General features: G+C 38.5%; 1 protein-coding gene and 1 long non-coding RNA gene across 5 annotated transcripts in view; one reads left to right on the top strand and one right to left on the bottom strand.

The window, feature by feature from the left end:
* The window catches only part of LOC106085489 (broad-complex core protein isoforms 1/2/3/4/5), a 154,827-nt gene that overhangs the window by 38,307 nt on the left and 95,277 nt on the right, over positions 1–21,243 (top strand). The window contains exon 2 of one of the 4 annotated variants that reach the window (XM_013249759.2): positions 12,311–12,346. The exons of the other annotated variants lie outside the window; for them this stretch is intronic. The gene's annotated coding sequence lies outside the window, so the exon portion shown is untranslated. The remainder of the gene's footprint in view (positions 1–12,310; positions 12,347–21,243) is intronic. 4 annotated transcript variants of the gene reach the window in all.
* LOC131996837 (uncharacterized) lies at positions 4,070–20,090 on the bottom strand. The gene is made up of 2 exons (XR_009398028.1): positions 19,924–20,090; positions 4,070–4,315 (listed from the first exon to the last, which is right to left on the bottom strand). It is a non-coding gene; the product is annotated as an uncharacterized LOC131996837 (long non-coding RNA).

The following is a 21,243-nucleotide window of genomic DNA, read 5'->3' as shown; positions in this document are numbered from 1 at the left end:
AATCGAAATAATATGCCTTACAAAGTTTGCGAAATAAAATCGATTACAAAGTTATCGAAAGTTTATCGATTATTTTTTTTTACAACATTTGGGAATATGTATTTCCTATTTAAATAAAACATGCCAGCAAAAAACGTGCTGAATTTTCATCAGCTATTGTAAGGGAGTTTCAAGCTACACAACATTTCATCTAAATCGCATAAGAATTGCGCCCCATAGGTGCCCAAGAAGCCAATTCTGGAGATCAGTTTATATGGGAGGTTTATCAGGTTATGAGGATGCCGGAGGTCACTGTGACGCAGAGGTAAACATGTCCGCTTATGACGCCGAGCGCCTGGGTTCAAATCACGGCGCGAACATCCGAAATATTTTCAGCGATGGTTATCTCCTTACTAATGCTGGCTACATTTCTCTACCAAGTGGTGCCGCTATGCGGCACGCCGTTCAGAATAGGCATAAATAAGGCGGTCCCTTATCTTTGGCGCCACGGTAGCCGAGTTGGTAGGGTTCTTGGATTACCAGTGCAGGGGTCGTGGGTTCGATTCCCGCCAGAAGCCTTGGTCTGTCGCTACAGTGGTATCACAATGGACTAAGTGGAACCACTGTAGCGACAGTGGTATTACAATGGATTAAATTTTCTAAGTGAGTCTGTTAAGGACTGCCACTCTTACCTAAACTAACCTATCATTGAGCTTAAACATTAATCGGTCTGCACTCCTTGATATGAGAGAAGTATCCCATTTTCGCTAATGAAATGTTCATAGGAAATTTAGTAGTATTAAAAAATCAGGTTATGAACCGATTACGAAAATATTTGGCACACATGATGGAGGTCATAGGAGAAGTCACTGTGCAAAATTTCATCTAAATTAAGAATTACGCCCTCTAGAGGTTCAAAAAATGTAATCCAGAGATCGGTTTATGTGGGACCTTTATCAACACATGGACCGATATGTCCAATTTACAATCCCAGCCGATCTACACTAATAGAAAGTATTTGTGTAAATTTTCAAGCGGTTAGCCTTAGTTAACGTGCTTGTGACAAACGGCCGGATATGACTAAATCAACTAGAGTTGGCAAAATATCGATGGCACTATCGATATTTAATTTTTTGACTGAATATCGATTGATATTTTATCGATGGATACTATCGCAAAAGTTATTTTTTTTTTGCAAAACTAAACAAAAATAAGTAATGCGACACTAATTTATCCTATAAGATACATTGCACCTATAGAGGGCACAATTTTCAACCGATTAGGCTAACATTTTGTACAATGATTTCTCTCATGACTTCCAACTGATTTTATTAACTTTGGTTTTATTTGGTCTGTGCATATTGCTATATAAATCGATATCCTGATTTTTACTTCTCATTTTCGTTTGATGACGATAGTATCGATACTATCGATATCTATTATTAGAACTATCGAAAATATCGAATGTCGCGATTATCGATAGTTTGCCAGCTCTTTCTTAGACCGATATTTCGGTATGTTACAAACAGAATGACTAAGTTACCCCCCTCCTTCGTGGAGGGTATAAAAATCCTATCGACATTTGGGGAAATCGATGAGAAAATCGTGTCATGTCAACCATTAGGGTTGGGCGATTAGTATGGAAGGAAAAAAAATCTTACAGCGCCCTTCGAGTTTCTGATTCTTGGGATTGTACTGAGCAAAAAGTCCATTAGACCATACGTCTACGGTAGAAATCGAGCCTCGAAATTTTGACTTTCTTTTTTATATCCACCACCGAAGGATGGGGGTGTATTCATTTTGTCATTCCGTTTGCAACACATCGAAATATCCAGTTTCGACCCTATATAGTATATATTTTCTTGATCAGCGTAAAAATCTAGGACGATCTAGCCATGTCCGTCCGTCTGCCTGTTGAAATAACGCTACAGTCTTTAAAAATAGAGATATTGAGCTGAAACTTTGCACAGATTCTTTTTTGTCCATAAGCAGGTTAAGTTCGAAGATGGGCCATCTCTTCATATAGCCTCCATATAGACCGATCTACCGATTTAGGTTCTTAAGCTCATAAATGCCACATTTATCATAAAATTTTTCTGAAATTTGGGACAGTGTGTTCTGCTAGGCCCTTCGACATCCTCGTTTAATTAGATTCAGATCGTTTCAGATTTGGATATAGCTGCCATATAGACCGATATCTCGATTTTTGGTCTTGGACCCATAAAAGACGCATTTATTGTCCGATTTTACCAAAATTTGTGTAAGTGAGTTGTGTTAGGCCAGTCGACATATATCTGGAATATGGCACAGACCGGTCCAGATTTGGATATAGCTGCCTTATAGACCGATCTCTCGATTTTTGGTCTTGGGCCCGTAAAAGGCGCATTTATAGTCCGATGTCGTCGAAATTTGGGACAGTGTGTTCTGCTAGGCCCTTCGACATCCTCGTTCAATTTGACTCAGATCGGTTCAGATTTGGATATAGCTGCCATATAGACCGATCTCTCGATTTAAGGTCTTAGGCCCATAAATGGCGCATTTATTGTCGATTTTACCAAAATTTGAGACCGTTAGTTGTGTTAGGCCAGTCGACATATATCTGGAATATGGCACAGACCGGTTCAGATTTGGATATAGCTGCCTTATAGACCGGTCTCTCGATTTTTGGTCTTGGGCCCGTAAAAGGCGCATTTATAGTCCGATGTCGGCGAAAGTTGGGACAGTGAGTTGAGTTAGGCCCCTCTGGAATATGGCACAGATCGGTCCAGATTTGGATATAGCTGCCATATAGTCCGATCTCTCGATTTTTGGTCTTGGACCCATAAAAGGCGTATTTATAGTACGATGTCGCCGAAATTTGGGACAGTGAGTTGAGTGAGGCCCCTCGACATCTTTCTGGAATATGGCACAGATCGGTCCAGATTTGGATATAGCTGCCTTATAGACCGATCTCTCGATTTTTGGTCTTGGACCCATAAAAGACGCATTTATTGTCCGATTTTACCAAAATTTGAGTAAGTGAGTTGTGTTAGGCTCTTCTACAACTTTCTGCAATTTGGCCCAGATCGGTCCAGATTTGGATATAGCTGCCATAAAGACCGATATCTCGATTTAAGGTCTTGGGCTCACAAAAGGCACATGTATTATCCCATCTCGCCGAAATTTGAGACGGTGAGCTTTGTTAGGCCCTTCGATATCCTACTTCAATTTGGCTTAGATCAGTCCAGATTCGGATATAGCTTTCATATAGACCAATCTCTTGATTTAAGGTTACGGGCCCATAAAAGATGCATTTGTTTTCCGATTTCGCCGAAATTTGGGACAATGAGTTGTGTTAGGCCCTTCAACATTCTTCTTTAATTTGGCTCAAATCGAACCATATTTCGATAAAGCTGATATGGGGGCATAAATTATGCATTTTTCATCGGATTATGACAAAAGGTGGTGGGTATTCAAAGTTCGGCTCGGACGAACTTAACGCCTTTTTACTTGTTTTTGGATATTTTGGCCTATAACAGCCAAACCATTGAGATTTCTGTGACATAAGTCTGAGAAAAAACTGCAAGTCAAAATCTGGAGACTCGATTTTCACCGTAGATGTGTGGTCCACTCGATCTAACAATGCCCGTCCGTCTGTCTATGAAAACCACGATAGCGATACATTAAGAACTTTGCCTAAAATTACCTTATGTAAATGTTTTTTTTGGAATTTTAGTGTTCGGTTAGCAATAAAAAAAAGCAAAAAAAAACATTTTGTATTTCTTAAAAATTTCAATTTAATTGTTTTGTTTGCCATTTCCTGTTTATTTTCAACTTTCACAGCAATATTTTTGAATTTTAATGGAAATCTTAATTTGTTTTTAATAACATTAATAACGGAAATTATATATAACAAATTTTTCCATTTAAAAATTAAATTGAAATATTTTGAATTTCCAAACTCACTGAATAGATAAACATTTTTTTTAAATAATTTCGTATACTTTGAATGGTATTTAGAAAACAACCAAAACAATTACCCAACCCCATATATATATATATATATATATATAAAAAAATTAATTTATAGCAAAGAAAAACACCAAGGTCGTTATTTTAATTTGGCTGATTTTAGTATTTTTCATTTAGAATTTATGCATTTGAAAAAACACCTTAAAGAAGCTTGAATTTTTTAATGGAAATTTTGCTCACCTCAAAGCTGGCTGGAATATCATTGTCGTCACAAGTCGTTTGTTCTGTTTAATTTTTTTTGTTATATCCCTGCTATGGGTATATTTCTTGGTAATGAGTGTTGTTTTATTTTTCTTCTTTGGAATCTTCCACCAGGTTTTTTTTTCTACGAAGCAAAAATGAAATGGGGAAACAAATTTAGAAAATTTTCTTATAATGAAGGTAAATTTTAATTTCACATTCGTGATAATAAATAAAACAAAAATAAAAAAAACTTGATTTTGTTTTTACATCTCATTGCATGGCAAAAAAAAATCCCCTTCATTAAGGTCTGTATACGTGGAGAGTATCTTTGCTAAGAAGATTTAAATACACTCGAGAAAATTTCATGTAAACTAAACATATTTTTGGTATGGCAGAAAAATCATGATGTAGCTTTCTTAATAACAACACACAAAAAAAGATATTACTAATTATAAATGAGTTTTCCTTTTAGTTAAAAATTTCTTAATATTAAGTAAAAAATCTTTCACCAAAGGAAATATTTCCTTAAAAATTTGGAAAATTTGGAATCCAGTTAAGAATTTTGCAGTTCAGCTTGGTTGATTAAATCAGAATATTTCGATTGAAATTTCAAGCTCGAGGCCAAGGGTAAATTTGATTTTTAAACGATTTTTTAATAAACCTTGGGCTCTTTATCTTTAAAAAGTAAATTATTTTTCTTGGGTTCAATTCTTTAAACGAGGTAAATTTTTTTCAGTGTAATGGACTGTGTTCGATGCTAGGCTAAAGCTTTTGTGTACCACTTGTTCAGCCAACGGAGTTTTTGGAGTTGGTGTCATTACATTAGCTGTTACTTTTACTTAATTTTCTAAATTTGTAAATTCTTTTTTTTTCGAGTGTATTTTCATAATTTTGTTCTCAAAAAAAAAAATCTCACAAATTGTTGGCGTTACTTTGGTTCTCAACCAAAAAAGAAAGAAAACATAACTAATTTTTATGCACAGAAAAAAAGGCCCAAAACATATTTAAAACTCACAGACCTAAGAGCTGCTATCTTCCATGTACCATAGACCTTGTGTCTGTCTGTATGTCTGTCCGTCATCCATCCGTCCGTCTGGGCCATAAATAAATGAATTGCAGTTGTAATCTTAAAAGACAACCTCAACAGAGGAAAACACCAGGCAACCAGCCAGTGGGACAGGCAGCTTACACCATGGCCCCAAGATTTCAAGCAAAGGCTAACATTGCCCATTAGCGTGGTGCTGTTAAAGCATAGGGTCGTGGTCGTTTTTGTCTTTTGGGTGTGTGTGTATGCACCCTGACTCCCTACAGGGCCATCCAGCCCAGACTACAAGATCTAGTCATTCATTGTAGGGGTTTTTGCTCCATCATTTAGAAAAATAAAATAATCGTTATATTACGACAGCGGCGATGGAGCAAAAACAAGTAAAAGCGTGCTAAGTTTGGCCGGGCCGAATCTTGGGAACCCTCCACCATGGATTCTGCTAAAATTTTGTACAAAATAAGTTTAGTTGAAGGGCATGATTTTATGGTTTTTTGGGACAGTACTTGGCACAGTTGTTGGAAGTCATAACAGAACGAAAGTGCAAAAATTTAACCAAAATTGGATCAAATCGGGAGATCGGTTTATATGGCAGCTATATCAGGTTATAAACCGATTAAGACCGTACTTGGTACAGCTGTTGGAAGTGCTAACAGAACACCACGTGCAAAATTTCAGCCAAATTAGACAAAAATTACGGCTTCCAGGCGCTCAAGAAGTCAAATCGGGAGATCGGGTTATATAGAAGCTATATCAGATTATTAACCAATTTGGAGCGTACTTGGTACAGCTGTTGGAAGTCATAATAAAACACCGCAATCTCAATTTCAGCCAAATCGGACAAAAATTGTGGCTTCCAGGCGCTCAGTAGTCAAATCGGGAGATCGGTTTATATGGGAGCTATATCAGGTTATAGACAGATTTGAACCGTACTTGGCACAGCTGTTGGAAGTCATAAAAAAACACCGCATTCTCAATTTCAGCCAAATTGGACAAAAATTGTGGCTTCCAGGGCCTCAAGAAGTCAAATCTGGACATCGTTTTATATGGAAGCTATATCTAAATCTGAACCGATATGGCCTATTTGCAATCCCCAACGACCTACATCAATATTAAGTATCTGGGCAAAATTTTAAGCGGCTAGCTATACGCGTTCCGCTGTCGTGGTTTCGACATACGGACGGACAGACGCATGGACGGACGGATTCGAATCAGAACATCGCGACGATCAAGAATATATATTCTTTATGGGGTTTAAGACAAATAATTCGAGGTGTTACAAACGGAATGACTAGATTAGTATAGCCCCATCCTACGGTGGTGGGTATAGAAAACACCATCGCTGCTACTAAACAATTGCAGGCTTAAATTCTGTAATGAAAATAGACAAAAACCTACCATCTCCTTATACCCTCTCCCTACCCAATGTCACCGTTTCAGAGAAATGCCAGCTTGTAGCAGCAGAGTGGTTGTGCTGTAGATGTTGGTGGCAACAACGACTACAACAAACATGGAAAAACATCTACAAAAAGAAAAACTTGATTTGTTTTTGTTTTTTTTTTTTTTTGAAAAATATACAAAAAGGTGAGAAAAAAACCCCACAAAAAAAATAAAAAGAAAATAAATTATTACTACTTTTTCAGTGCGGTTTTTTTGTTGGTTTTTGTTTTGTTGCCGGCATGAATTTAGCTATGTACCAGAGTATGTGTGTATCTTCAAGATAAGGCCAAGTGAATGACTCAAAAATGGCAGAAGGGTGAAGTAGGAGATGTTTGGGTGGTAAGGGAATTCGCACAATACGAACAGTGGCACACAGTGTAGAGACATCAATAAAGATTTGGACAACGAATCCTAATAAAAATAAAAACAAGTAAAGAGGCGTTAAGTTCGGCCGGGCTGAACTTTGGATACCCACCACCTCGGTTTTATGTGAAAACCAACTTTTCCTCAAAATCCGACGAAAAATGTATAAGCAATCCCCTAATAGCAGCTCTATCGAAATATGGTCCGATTTGGCCCAAATTCGACATATATATTGAGTGTTCTATTAAGTATTGTAAAAGTCACAACTCACTGTCCCACATTTCGGCGACATCGGACAATAAATGCGTCTTTTATGGGCCATAAACCTCAAATCGAGAGATCGGTCTATATGGCAGCTATATCCAAATCTAGACCGACCCGTCCCATATTGCATAAAGATATCGAGGGGCCTAACACAACTCACTGTCCCAAATTTTGGAGACATCGGACAATAAATGCGCCTTTTATGGGCCATAAACCTTAAAACGAGAGATCGGTCTATATGGCAGCTATAGCCAAATCTGGACAGATATGAGCCAAATTGAAGAATAATGTCGAAGGGCCCAACACAACTCACTGTACCAAATTTCGGCGACATCGGACAATAAATGCAGCCTTTATGGGCCCAAAAATATCCAAATCTGCACCGATCTTAAGGCAACGGGCAGCTTCAGTTACCTTTTTTATAGAAGAAATTATTTTATGCGTTCCTATCAGAAAGGGCATATAAATATTCTTTCCATTGGGAAAGGCTAGTTTGTTTTGTTGCCGGCACGGAAATGGTAGTTTTAGAACCCTTTTTTGAGGATATGCCTAGTTTCAGTACCATATCCTAAAAGAAAGGCTAGTTTCAGTACCTTTCCTAAGAGAAGAGGTAGTACCAGTAACCTTTCATAAAAGAAGGGTAGTTTCAGTACCCGTTCCTTAGATATAGGGTAGTTTCAGTACCCTTTCCTAGGAGAAGCGTAGTTTCAGTACCATTTCCTAAAAGAAGGAGTATTTTCAGTACCTTTCCTAAGAGAAGAGGTAGTTTCAGTACCCTTTTCTAAGAGAGGGGGTAGTTTCAGCACCCTTTCCTATGAAAAAGGTTAGTTTCAGTACCCTTTCCTATGAGAAAGGGTAGTTTCAGTACTCTTTCCCAAGAGAAAGGGTAGTTTCAGTACTCTTTCCCAAGAGAAAGGGTAGTTTCAGTATCCTTTCCCAAGAGAGAAAGGGTAGTTTCAGTACCCTTTCCTACGAAAAAGGTTAGTTTCAGTGCCCTTTCCTATGAGAAAGGCTAGTTTCAATACCCTTTCCCAAGAGAAAGGGTAGTTTCAGTATCCTTTCCTAAGAGAAAGGGTAGTTTCAGCATCCTTTTCTGGGAGAAAGGGTAGTTTCAGTACCCTTTCCTAAGAGAGAGGGTAGTTTGAGTACCTTTTCTAAGACAAAGGGTAGTTTCAGCACACTTTCCTACGACAAAGGGTAGTTTCTGTACCCATTTCTTGGGAAAAGGTAGTTTTCACATCCTTTCCCCCGGGAAAGGGTAGTTGTCATATCCCTTTCTTGGGAAAAGGTAGTTTTCATTCCCTTTCCATTGGGAAAGGGTAGTTTTTATAGCTGTCCTATTGGTAAAGGGTAGTTTTAATACCCATTCCTATGGGAAAGGGTGGTTTTCATACCCAATCCAATGGGAAAGGGCAGTTTTCATACCCAATCCAATGGGAAAGGGTAGTTTTCATACCCAATCCAATGGGAAAGGGTAGTTTCGTACCTTTTTCATTGGACAAGGTAGTTTTCATTGTGAGAAGGGTAGTTTTCAGTGTGAAAAGGGTGGTTTTCATATCATTTTCATACCCTTTCCATTGGAAAAGGGTAGTTTTCATATCATTTTCATTAGGAAAGGGTAGTTCGTTCTTATATATTTTCAATTGGTATAGGGTAGTTTTCATACCCTTTTCATTGGGAAAGTGTATTTTTCCAAGCTTTCCATTTCGGAAAGGGTAGTTTTCATACCCTTTTCTTTGGGAAACTGTGCTTTAAGTACCCTTTTCTTTGGGAAAGCGTTGTTTCCCTGTACCCTTCACTTCGAGAAATTCGAACTTACAACCGCTCATAGCCGTTACTTGGGCATTTTGGCATTCATTTTGACTTTTTAAAGAATTCAAATAAAACCCCTTCAATGAATCGTTCACGATTAAAATGCTTTACAAAAATATTTTTTATTTGTGTTTATTCTCCTCTCTAAACACTGTGTCAAATGCCAAAAGTGTTTGACATTGTATGTGGGGCCTCAATGGTTAGCATAAGATGTTGTTGCTGTTGTGGAGCGAGTTATGCGCTACTGCTTCGCATACACACATACTTACATAAGCATGTAGCTCTAGTCAAGCCTTAGTTACTAACTCTGACTAAGGTGTTTTGTTTTTGTTGTTTTCTTCTACTTCTGCTTCTTCTTCTCCTACTGTTAATTTTCTTGTTTGCTGTTGTTGTCGTTTGGGGGTTTTTTGTTGGCGCGCATTTTGGTTTTGCATTGCTTGGGGTTCACTTTACAGAAAAATATTGTTTTCTGTTGTCTGTCTGCTGTTAAATGCTGTAACAACACAAAAAAAAACGCAAAAGACAACAATAACAAAAATAACCGGCAAAATAAACAAAAAACACTGGCATTTGACGTCAAGATTCTTGGCCAACTGGAAAAGAGAGAAAGATAGAAAAACAAGCAACAAAACAAAAACTAAAAGCAAACCAAACAAATAGCAACAACAACAAAATATTCCATAAATGTGTTGTATATTTTTGGGGGCCAAGCAAGGGGAGAGGGCATAAAGCTGCCGCATCATATTAGTTGCTTGTTTTTGTTCTTGTTACTTACATAGTTATTTTTGCTGCTGCCACTATCTAAGCCGGTTCAAGTGTGGCATGGTTTTTTTTTTTTGTTGCCAACCTGACGTTATAGAATGTCCTCCATCAGTCAGTCGTTCGTTTTGTCTATTCCCTCATTCTCCATATAGAAAATAATAACAGTTGAGGAAAATGTGCGACAATAAAAACGAAATAGGAAAAAACCAAACAAAAAACTAATATAAAATAATAATAATAACTAACAATAATGACATAGAGAACCTGAAGCTGTATATTGAGGCTAACGCACTCCAATGGAAATGTTTTCAAAGACCCTCTAGGAAAAAATGTTGGCTATAAATACTAAAACAAATATAAAATATTAGCTCTTTAGACCTGTTTCTGGCTAGAAGCATAACAGAAAAAACGTAGCCTAACCGGGACTCTATTGGAATCCATTTAAAGTTCTCTTGGAGTAGAGTAGAAATCTAGCATTCAAATGCCGCAAAGTCGACCCACCTTCCCTTCTCCATAACGGAGCTAAAATAAGAGCCCAATGATATGGCATTGAGAGTAGAGTACAAATCTTGCATCTATAGACAGACTTTGCATTCCCCAGCGAAAACACCATCGGTTATGATCCAGATGTCGTTGCGTAGAATGTCTGCCTACACCTCGCGTTACTGTACATAAATGTGTCGTCTCGAGCAGCTTACCTCAGAGCGGCAAAAGGCTCTCAGAAGGGTGAAACGGGCCATAGGTACATAGAGGGCTAATCGTTCGCCAAAAAAGAATCTCCCAGCTAGTCGAGCTCCTGGCCATCATGGCCAATAAGCGAATCGGAGTGATAAATGAGCGGAGAAAGGAAGGACCTGTATTAAAGGAAGGACCTGTGTTAAACAAAAGCCTACTAAAAGCCCAACAGTGAGGAACCCAGCTGCTGGAACACGAGGCAAGCAATGCAAGGAAAGAAGTCCAGGTGCCAAAAACGACAACCAAAGGGATGTCAAACAACCCATAGGAATCAATGCCCTATGGCTCGGAAAGCGCCAAAGAGAAACCCAACAAAAACGATAATCAAACGAGCAATAAAAAGCTGTCGACGCGTTCAGAAGTCTCCGGCAGAATATTAAGCCTTCGAGAGGAACCAGAAAAAGATCATAGTTATACCGACGAACTCTGAAGTTTTCAGCTGGAGAAGAATGACGATGCGTTCAAATCCACAAGGGAGACGAAAACGGGTGATGAAATGACGAGTTTCGAAGTGGACCCAAGGCCAAAACAGAATGTACGCGTCGAGCTTGAGTTTTGAGCGATCGATCATGCCATCAGGTGCCCACCCATTGTTGACATCTGCGATAGGTTAAGGTCTACCTCAACGAACACCAAATCTTCAGCCACATTGTTCACTAAATACACGCATGAGCTGGGTAAGGAGCTAAATGTGATAATCGATGGAGTGACGATATCGACCATCAAGAATCACATGTCTCGTCTCGAAACAGAATTTCAACTTTGACGCTTGAAAGCGAGCGTCATTCTGTGTTGCCACACGTAAAGGGCGTTTTTGGTCATCAAATTAAATTTTTTTATAACTTTTGCGAGTTTTTTTTTCATTTTTGTTTGTAGAGTTGCATTTTTCAACGCGACGCACCTCATTCTGTTTAGGCGTCATAACGACAACTCTAATTTCCCTTCCGAATTTCCCATAATTTTGGTTCAGAATTCTGAAAGTATTCTGTCAGAATTTCCGGCAGAAACATCAGATTTCCCTCCCACAACTTGTCAACCATTGCATATTTTTTTCGTTTAGAATTCGCACAGACTTCGGATTCGATTTCGGATGAATTTTCCGACTTTCATACAGATTTCTGACCGAATTCTTAACGTCTGGTTCACTGGGCGTATACACACCTAGCAAACCAATTAGTACGAAATCTATACGAACAAAGTTTCGTAAGGAAAAATATTTTACCGAAATTTAGTAAAAAATTCTGAACGATTTCGGAAGTAATTTCGTATTGAATTTCGACGTACCTTTGAAACTTTGGGAAGAGACTTGAAAAACCAACAAGCAGGAGAGAAACATGAATAGGCAAACAATGTAAAATCACAACAAAAATATCTCTTTTAATCTAGAGAAACGGGTGAAAACATCCCTTAGACAAGTCGGACAGAAATCGTTATGAAGACTGTTCAGAAGTGTCGGACACTGCACAAAATACTGATTTTGACAGATAGTGCACATATTTTTTTGTTGTTGGGCAACCGCTCCAATTAAATTTATCTTGGTACCATCTTCTGAGGGATTGGTAAATATTTTATGCATGTGAGGTTTCGTTGGTTTTCAAGCAGAAAGAGATGTTTTGATGGTCGCTTCTCACAGCGCACTGGCAACATGGCAGATACTTTCCTACACTTTTTCTTAAAAAATGTAAACCATTTTTTTTTAACTCTTTTTTTTCTTTGCAGGTAACTTTTTCAAGAACGGTTTAGACTTGTTGATGCGTAAGTAAGAACTCTAATATTATTATAAGAACAACTTTAAGGAGCAAAACATATGATGTGACATGGGTCCCACCACCAGAGATCTTAGACTCTAAAGCAGGGTACTCTGTTTTTTGTTGTGAATAACTTCAACAAAATATCTTAATTTATTTAAACTTATTTACGGAAAGTTTCCTGTACTTGTGTCTTATACCTAGTTTTAATTCATTTGCCTAAAAAAGCATTTCAATGTTTCCCACATTTTCAATATTTTTTATATGGAGTTTGACAGTTGTTTACGTGAATAGTTGGAGGGAGCACCAACCCTTAAGGTGGAGTTACATACCAAATTGAAACTTTATGATTACGATATGGGAGTGAGAGCAGAGACAACGGAGGACATGTTGAGGCTTTTGATGAAAACCCACTTTCCACAGGATACGACGGGACTCACGAAGACACCGGAATCTTGGAATAATGACGTTGATCGAAGGTTTATAAAAACGGAATTTATGGTGAAGGAATTCTTGAGGAGCTTTAAACCATTTATGTCACCCGGACCTGATGGAATATTTCCGGCGTTACTACAGAAAAAGGCAGACTATCTTGCGCCTCGTCTGGCCAACATTTTCACAGCGTGCCTAGGACTTTCATATACTCCGAAAGCCTAGCAGGAGGCAAGGGTGGTGTTTATACCTAAGCCCGGCAAGGCAAGTTATGGCAAGTTATCGCCACTCCTATGGGTGACCACCATAAATGACCTATTACGGATGCTGACTGAGGAGGGATTTGAACCCGACGATGTTATAATACTTCTAAGAGGTAAGGATTCGAACAAGCTATGCAGACGGGCCGAAAGGGTCTTGCATATGGCATATGACTGGGCTAGACCCAGACGTCTCAATGTTAACCCAGGCTGAAATATGAAATATAAAATCGGTGCGGCAAGTGATAGCATGTGTAGGGCATGCGGGGAAGATGATGAGACGTTGGAGCATTTCCTTTGTTATTGCCCGGCTTTCGCGTCCAATAGATACCGGTACTTAGTTGGAGACACAATATCAGACATGAACCAACTTAGGGGAGTGTCATTGAAAACAATTAAGAATTTTGTAAGTCGCACGGAATCCCTAACTTAAAATTTTCTTTTTAGAGGTTACTTTATAATTTTTAGAGCGCACAATAAGCCGTTTACTGGCTAAGGTGTATGTCCATAGTGGCATGGGGCGGATTAATATCTGCACCCTCTTTTCAACCTAACCTACATACCAAGGCATATTAACCCAGGTAGTGTCCAGCGTACAGCTGAGTATCATTTTTCTCACGAAGTGCACTATCTGTCAACAAATTTTTGTTGTATGTGTGCATTATAGTTCTTAACTATAATGCACATAACACACTCAGCCTACGAAAGATGGCGCGAACTGATAACACACTCAAAATCAGAGTTGGAATAAAACTGATTTTGACAGATAGTGCACATAATTTTTTGTTTTTTGTCAAATGCTCCTACCCGTTAGATTTATCTTGTTACTTACATACATATACGCGCATTAAAAATTTAACTGTGCAAACAAATACCGAAAATAAACGCAACAATTTTTAACTTTGACGCCTTAAAACACTACTTCACATATGGCACCACAGAATGACGTTTGAGTTCGATTGTCAAAGTTAAAAATTGTTTAACATTTGCGCGTTGCTTGTGGGATTAGTTTGCAGATTGCATTTTTAATGCGCATAGTATGTAACTCCACCTTTAAGGCCGAAACAGAATGAACGCATTGCAAAATGCAACTCTGCAAACGAATACCACAAAAGCAACGCTGAAAAGTTAAAAGTGGGATTTGTTTTTCAACTCTCTCTTTTTCTCTCTCTTTTTCAACTCTCCATATAGCGCTCATTCTGTTTTGGCATTTAGAGCCTACCCATGTCGAAAGAGTTAAAGGTGTTCTCATTTCTACAACAACCACAAATCGTATGGTGCAATCCTTCATCTTGTCATCAAGCTGATCGGCGTGTTACCAACACACACAAAGAAATTTGTATACGTGTGCAGAAAGTTTCCGTAGATGAGCAGAGAATATGCGAGAAAGAAGATAACAACAAAGAAAATGCAAACAAAAATCTGTCATCTGTCAAACCTGGCCGGCTGTTAAAAGCTGTTCGCGTGAGACCACCTTATTAAATCCGCCTTGGAACCTACCTTGGGGTCTCTCCGATATACTTTGAGATCAATTTCTTATTTTTGTACCGGTTTTCTTAATCTTTATATGGAATGCATTCCTTTTCTCTCAGTCATAAAGCCATTTTCCTAATGGGTTTGATCACTGTTGGGTTTTTTTTTTAAATCTTTTCTCCATTTATTGCATCTTTGCCAAACCTTAATTTTCCAAGTTTTGTTGTTGTTGTCTGGCTTTTTGCAGTACAATTTAGTTTTTCGTTGTCGATGCGGTTGTTCCTGTTGTGTGATTTTCCAGATAATTTTTTGCCACAAAGTCAAGCGGGCGCGATATACACACGTGCCCTGTTTGTTCTAAGCCTTGGGGCTATAGCTACTGCAAGCTATACTAGAGCTGTTGAGATGGTTGTGAATGCTGCCGCTGCTGTTGCTGATGATGATGGTGATGATGTAGTATTAGATGATGACGCTGATATTTCTGTGCAGTGTACATACGTTTGCCTCGAAGAAGGTACAAAAAAAAGATGTTGCTTCATATGTAGTAGGAAAAAAAAAATGAAGAAAAACAACGACATTTTTCATGATGTAAATATGTACATTTTCTTTGCTCCATATGAAGATTATTTTATTTTTCTCTGTTTTTTTGCGGATTTTTCTTTGAGAAAAACGAAGTTAGCAGCAGCAGTAGCAAGCAGCAGCAGAATAAGTAATAAAATAAAAACAGGGGGCGTTCGTGTGTTGTGTGTTTTGGTGTTTGAAATGATGAGAGTCTGTTCGTTGGCTTGATGGTAGTTGATGTTCTCCATCAACGTCATCTACAAGCCGCAGCTTGGCACAGTGGGTTAGAGATAATGTGAAGAAGAGAAAATGTCGTTCAATTTTTTTTCAAAATTACAAGAAAAACGAATTGGATTATGGAAAGAAGGTATAAAGGATCCATTTTGTAGTTTTGAAATCCTATCGCATTTAAGTTCGCTGGGATGAACTTTGGATACCGAAAAGTTCGCAGCCATTCATATTGGTCCAGCACAACTCACTCAGCGAAACTGGGGAATAAAATCGCCATTATGAGCCCAAGACTTTACCACCAACAAAGTCGGATAATAAATGTACGTTTTATGGACTCAAAATCTGTAATCTGCGGGATCGGCCTATATGATAGCTATATCCAAATATGGTCCAAACAAGACATACGCATCAGGAATGACGAGTTCAGGGTCCTAGACCAAAGGCGAGAATAGAAATTCAAGCCTTTAGAAAAGAAAAAATGGTAAGTGGCCAAAGCGAATTAAGAGGCCAAAAACCCGTCGAAGATGGGGCATGTCAAGTAAACCACGAAATGGGAAGGGAAATAAACACGTTAAGGCTGGTATAGGCGACAACAGAAAAGAGAACGCACACAAAAGAGTGAACTAAAACTGTCATAATCAAATCATTTGAGGGTCATTGTTAAGCCTGAGGAAACTGAAAAGGGTGATGGGGAAGGGTGGCAAAAAACGAGATGATTTTGACTAGCAGCGGTATTTTAGAACCCCAGATCAAAGGCGAGCATACAGATCAAAGACCATCTAAAGAGGGCAATAAAACGACCAACAAGGGGCATGTCGAGTACAGGGCTGCCAGACGTGACGATTTTACGTCATTTTAAAGATTTTTTTGGTCAAAATTTGGCATTTTGACGCTTGACGATTTTTGCTTTAAATACCATTCGTATTGACTATTTTTTTTTTTTAATTTGAAAGTCACATAAATATTAAGGTCAAATTTTCCCACGAATATTTCATTAAGGAACGGGGAAGGGGGGAGGCAAACTTTTCATATATCAATGAGTGTTGTTCGATTCAAATTTAAAATCAATGATAAGAGACCTCCTTTTTATAGCCGAGTGTGAACGGCGTGGCGTATCTCTTTGGTGAAGTTTTCATATCGCTCAGTTTCTTTAGCCTACCATTCTGAAAGTTTGCTAGCATTCTGAAATGTTGACTAACATTTCGTTAAAATTTTGTGCTTAGAGAAGTTTTTATAAAATTTTAATAAATATTTCATAGTAATTTTCTGTTGAAGGTCGATGTCGGTTAAATTTTATTTTAGGATTAAATTTCATTAAAATGCTGGCTCTAGAGAAGGTTTTTTTTTGAGAGATCGTCTACCCATCGAAAATTATAGAAACTTGACGACTTTTGCGACTTTTTTTTCTCAATTTTGACGGTTTTTCTCGAAAAACACGTGGCAGCACTGGTCGAGTAACCCACCAAACATAGTGGGAGATAAACGTCTTGAGGCTTGGACAGGCACTAAAAACCACACACATCGCGCATCAAAAGATCGTTTTTAAACATTCGCTATCAAACCATCAAAGAGTCATAGTTATGCCTATGTGCTCAGAAGTCTCTGTCAGCATAGGAAAAAATTGGATTAAGGGTAGTCTTAGACCAAAATCAAGCATAGAAATCCAAAACTTAGGGAAAGAAAACGTGGACAGTGGTCAAACCAACGAAAGGGAGCAATTTATGGGCGGAAAATGGGGTATATGAAATAACCCACGAAACATAGATGGAGATAAACGTCTTTAGACTCGGACAGGCGCCAAAGAGAAAAGACAACCCTCAATTACCAAAAAGCTATATAAAGCTGTCATAATCAGTTTTCCATCATCCATTAGTCTTCATCAGCATATTAAACCTAAGAGGGCTGATGATGCGGCCCGATACAGTAGGGAGATGAAAGCTGGCAATGGGGAACGGCTGCCTAATATCGAGATGGAGAAGTAGCGGTATTTCAGAGTCTTAGACCAAAGAAGAGCAAGAGATCCGAGACTGAAAGGGAAGAAAACATGGCCAGTGGTCAACCCGACTAAAGGGACCAATAAACAGGCGAACATGGGACATCAAGTAACCCAAGGAACATAGAGGGAGATAAATGTCTTAAGGGTCGGTCAGGTGCCAAAGAGAAAATGCAACCCATACGATAAGCAAAGAGCTGTATAAAGTTGTCATAATGAAATCAATAGAAGATCATAGTTATGCCTTCGTGCTCAGAGGCTTCCGTCAGCATTATGTCTGAGAAGACTGACGATACAACCCAATTTACATGGAAGACAAGAACCGGTGGTGAGGAAAGGTGGTAAAAAATCGATAAAGGTTTGGACAGTAGCGGTATTTTAGGGCCCTAGACCAAAGACGAGCATAGAAATCCAAGAGTTAAGGAAAGAAAAGGCCAGTTGCCAGTTTGACTAAAGGGACCAATAAAAAGGCCAACATGGGGCATATCAAGGAAAAAAATGGCCAGTTGCCAGTTTGATTAAAGGAACCAATAAAAAGGCCAACATGGGACATATCAAGTAACCCACAAAAAAGAGTGAGACAAACGTTTAAGGCTCGGAGAGGAAGCCAAAGAGAAAAGACAACCCGCACCATAACCAAAAAAGCTATAGAAAGATGTCCTAATCAAATCAGCAGAGGATCTAGTGGCTGCATTTACAGTCGCGGACTATGAGCGGTATCGAGGGGAGGGTCTCAGTGAGAGATCTAGTGGCACCGGTTCTTGTTTAAATACTGAGTGCCTCGATATGCTCGATACGACAAGGCGAGTGATTGACGCTTTTAAATAACCAATGACCATCATGTTGCCGTGGCGATTGGTCGTATAGACCGGAACGAGCTTGCCCGCTTATAAGAGCTTGACGAGAATCGCCCCCTCCACATGTAAATGTGGCTACTACAACAACAACAACGAACATATCTGTTAGGGATGTCGAGGGGCCTAACATAACTGTACCAAATTTCAGTGACATCGGGCAAAAAAAAATCGCCTTATATGGATTTAAGACCTCAAATTGGGTTCAAGACCTTATACGGTATACGAGTATAAGGCAGCTATATTCAAATATGGTCCAAACTGAAAAAATAGTCTTCAAAGATGACAAAAGACCTATCTCACTGTCACAAATTTGAGAAATTTGGGTTTTAATGAGGGAAGACTTTCAATTGATCTACGTGGCAATGGCAATTTGCTAATGAACATTCCATTAAGGAACATGGGCCAACTTCTCACATTTCAATAAGTGCTGCCGAATTCAAGTTTAAGCTCAATGATGAGGGAGTTCCTTTTTATAGTCGAACGGCGTGCGGCAGTGCAACACTTCTTTGTAGACAAGTTTTTACATGGCATAGTTACTCACAAACCTCGCCAGCATTAGAAGGGGATAACCACCACTGAAAAAATTTTTTCTGATGTTCTCGCCAGGATTCGAACCCAGGCGTTCTGATTCATAGGCAGACATACTAACCTCCGCGCTACTCTGGCCTCCCTATCCGATCTATGTGGCAGTTATATCCAAATGTACGATGTGGAGAGAGTGTGAGAGAAAGAGGGTTCGTAATAAGATTGGAAAAACTGCTCTTTATAGGGCTCACCTTCGATTTCGCTGCAATTTGATACGTAGATGTAGGTTAAACCGAGGACTACGAATCTGAAGTCCGCTCTTTTAATTGGCAAAGGTCCATGATCCAAGGGGTCGTAGACCCCACCTCAATGGGAAGTGCTGCAAACTAGGCAATATGGATATCAAACTAAATTTATTAACGAGTAGAATACAAAAATATGTAATCTACTCTAAAAAAGTTGACCCGGAAATTATCTAAAGGGTCTTGAAATGGTATACTCCCTATCCTAGTTAATATGGTTATTAAATAAAAAAAGTGAAAAAATATTTATTTTGTGGGGCAAGAAAGGGAAAGCGCCGCATCCAAAAATTTTTCACCTTTGAAGCTTTCCACTCTTGACCCATAAGTAAACATATTTACTTATCCGCTGGCATTTGCCCCAAAAACGGCCTTCAGATTAATGTTCCATATGAGTTAACCCATGTCCACATACCAAATTTCAGCGAAAATGGAGGTGCTCTCTATAATGTGCATATTTGTTATAAGACAAATTATTCTTTTCTGTAATTCTATTTTGAGGCATCTCTATAAGCCACATGGACCCATTGTGCTTAGCCGCTTTAGACACCAATGCCACTGACATTGCCTTGCTTGCTATCGCTTCATCACCATCGTGTTGTTTTTGTAGTCTTCAACATCACCATGATTGTGATGATGGATGTTGATGGTCATGCTGATGATGAAGTTTACCGTATTTGTTAAATTGTGCTATTGCTCTCCCTCTTACCTCCTCACTCACTCTCTCTCATCTTTTCTCTTTTTTTTTAACTACTCTCCACACACTTGGTAATGGCTGCATGCTTTTAGTAACGAAGTTTTTTTTTTCCATTTTGCTTTCCCCCCCCCCCCATTTTTCTCAAACAATGCAATTTTTCTTTTAAAAAAAGATATGGCACAAGCAACAAAAAAAAAATTATGGAAAAAATCTCATTTTAGGAAAAAAAAGTTTGGAATTTTAATTGTTCTCTTACTTCTTCTTCTTCGTGTTCTTTTCATTTCTTGGCAATTTCGTTGTTTGTTGTATTCTCCCATCCATGTCTCATGTTTTTCATGTTACTGAGATTAGAAAATGTCTTTCCCTTATTTTAGATTCTTTTGTTGCTCTTTTTCACATTTCATGGGGATTTTTGACGTTTTTCCCCCCCTTTTGGCTTTTCTTTATTGAAAGAAGAATAAAGGCAAAAAAAAGTTGTCTTTTTTTGAGTCTAATAAAGGAGGAGTAGGAAATGTTTAAATTACAAAGTTTTTTTCTTCATCAGCTTTATGGTTGGCGAAGAGATTTCAGAAATTGCATAAATTTGCGCAGAGTCTTGAAAGGGTTTTGCTGGAAAATACTTTCATGTTGAGTGGCAGTTTTCAGATTTCTTTGAAATAATGATGTTCTTAAAAAAAAGATAATTTTTTGAATGTGAAAATTATGTTTTGTTTTAGGTAGCTACATTTTCCCAAAGTAATGGAAAGTTGTAGTCAAAGATAATTTGCCTATACCACTGCTGTGTCACTTGCCATGACTCCAACTATGGATGTTTTGCGATCATGCACACTACACAAACCGGAAATCATACTTTGACTGAAGATTTTTGCTATGGCAAACATTTTGACTTGCATCTTTGCCTTGCAAAATGTGGCAGAGTACATTATTATTTAACTATGGGCCGGACATATATATATATAATTCTCAATTGCCTTCATCACTCCCACTGAACTTTTAATTCATGACACTCGTAGGCCCTGTATCTAAAAAAACTGTCAATTTGTTTTCCTGAGCTACTGCGCGAAACGCCTGAATTCGTTATCTACGAAGAAAAACAAGAACAGATTTCGTGGTGGCTATCCCTATTGATGTAAAGGGTATGAGGTGAATTGGTTGATGAGTGGGGATTTTTCTGAGTGTTGAATTATTGGCTAACTAATTCACCTCATAAAAATATGTTATGAGGTGAATTAGTTTTAGTATGGCTCTGAATGGTGAAACTACTACCTGTTGTAGTATTGATAGTATGGAGGTTGGCCCATTTTTCCAGCATTTGGGAGCGTATGTCACCAATTTTCAGAATGAGTAAGTCTATTCTTCATGAATTGGCAAACTAAACAGTACATGAATAAAGTGACAGCCGACAAAAAGCCCAACTCGGAAAAAAGTGTTGCCAGATTGACAACCACACGTCTAAGTGTTGGTATCAAACAGCCGAGTAAAATTTTTCTCGCGAAGTGCACTATCTGTTAACGAGTTTTGGTTGTGTGTGTGTATTATAGTTAAGAACACAAACAATGAAAATGGCGCGAACTAG

The sequence above is a fragment of the Stomoxys calcitrans genome, chromosome 4, assembly GCF_963082655.1.
Source record: "Stomoxys calcitrans chromosome 4, idStoCalc2.1, whole genome shotgun sequence".
Classification (NCBI taxonomy): Eukaryota; Metazoa; Arthropoda; class Insecta; order Diptera; family Muscidae; genus Stomoxys; species Stomoxys calcitrans.
The sequence above is the reverse complement of the archived record's forward strand: the minus strand, read 5'-3'. Positions and strand labels throughout refer to the sequence as shown.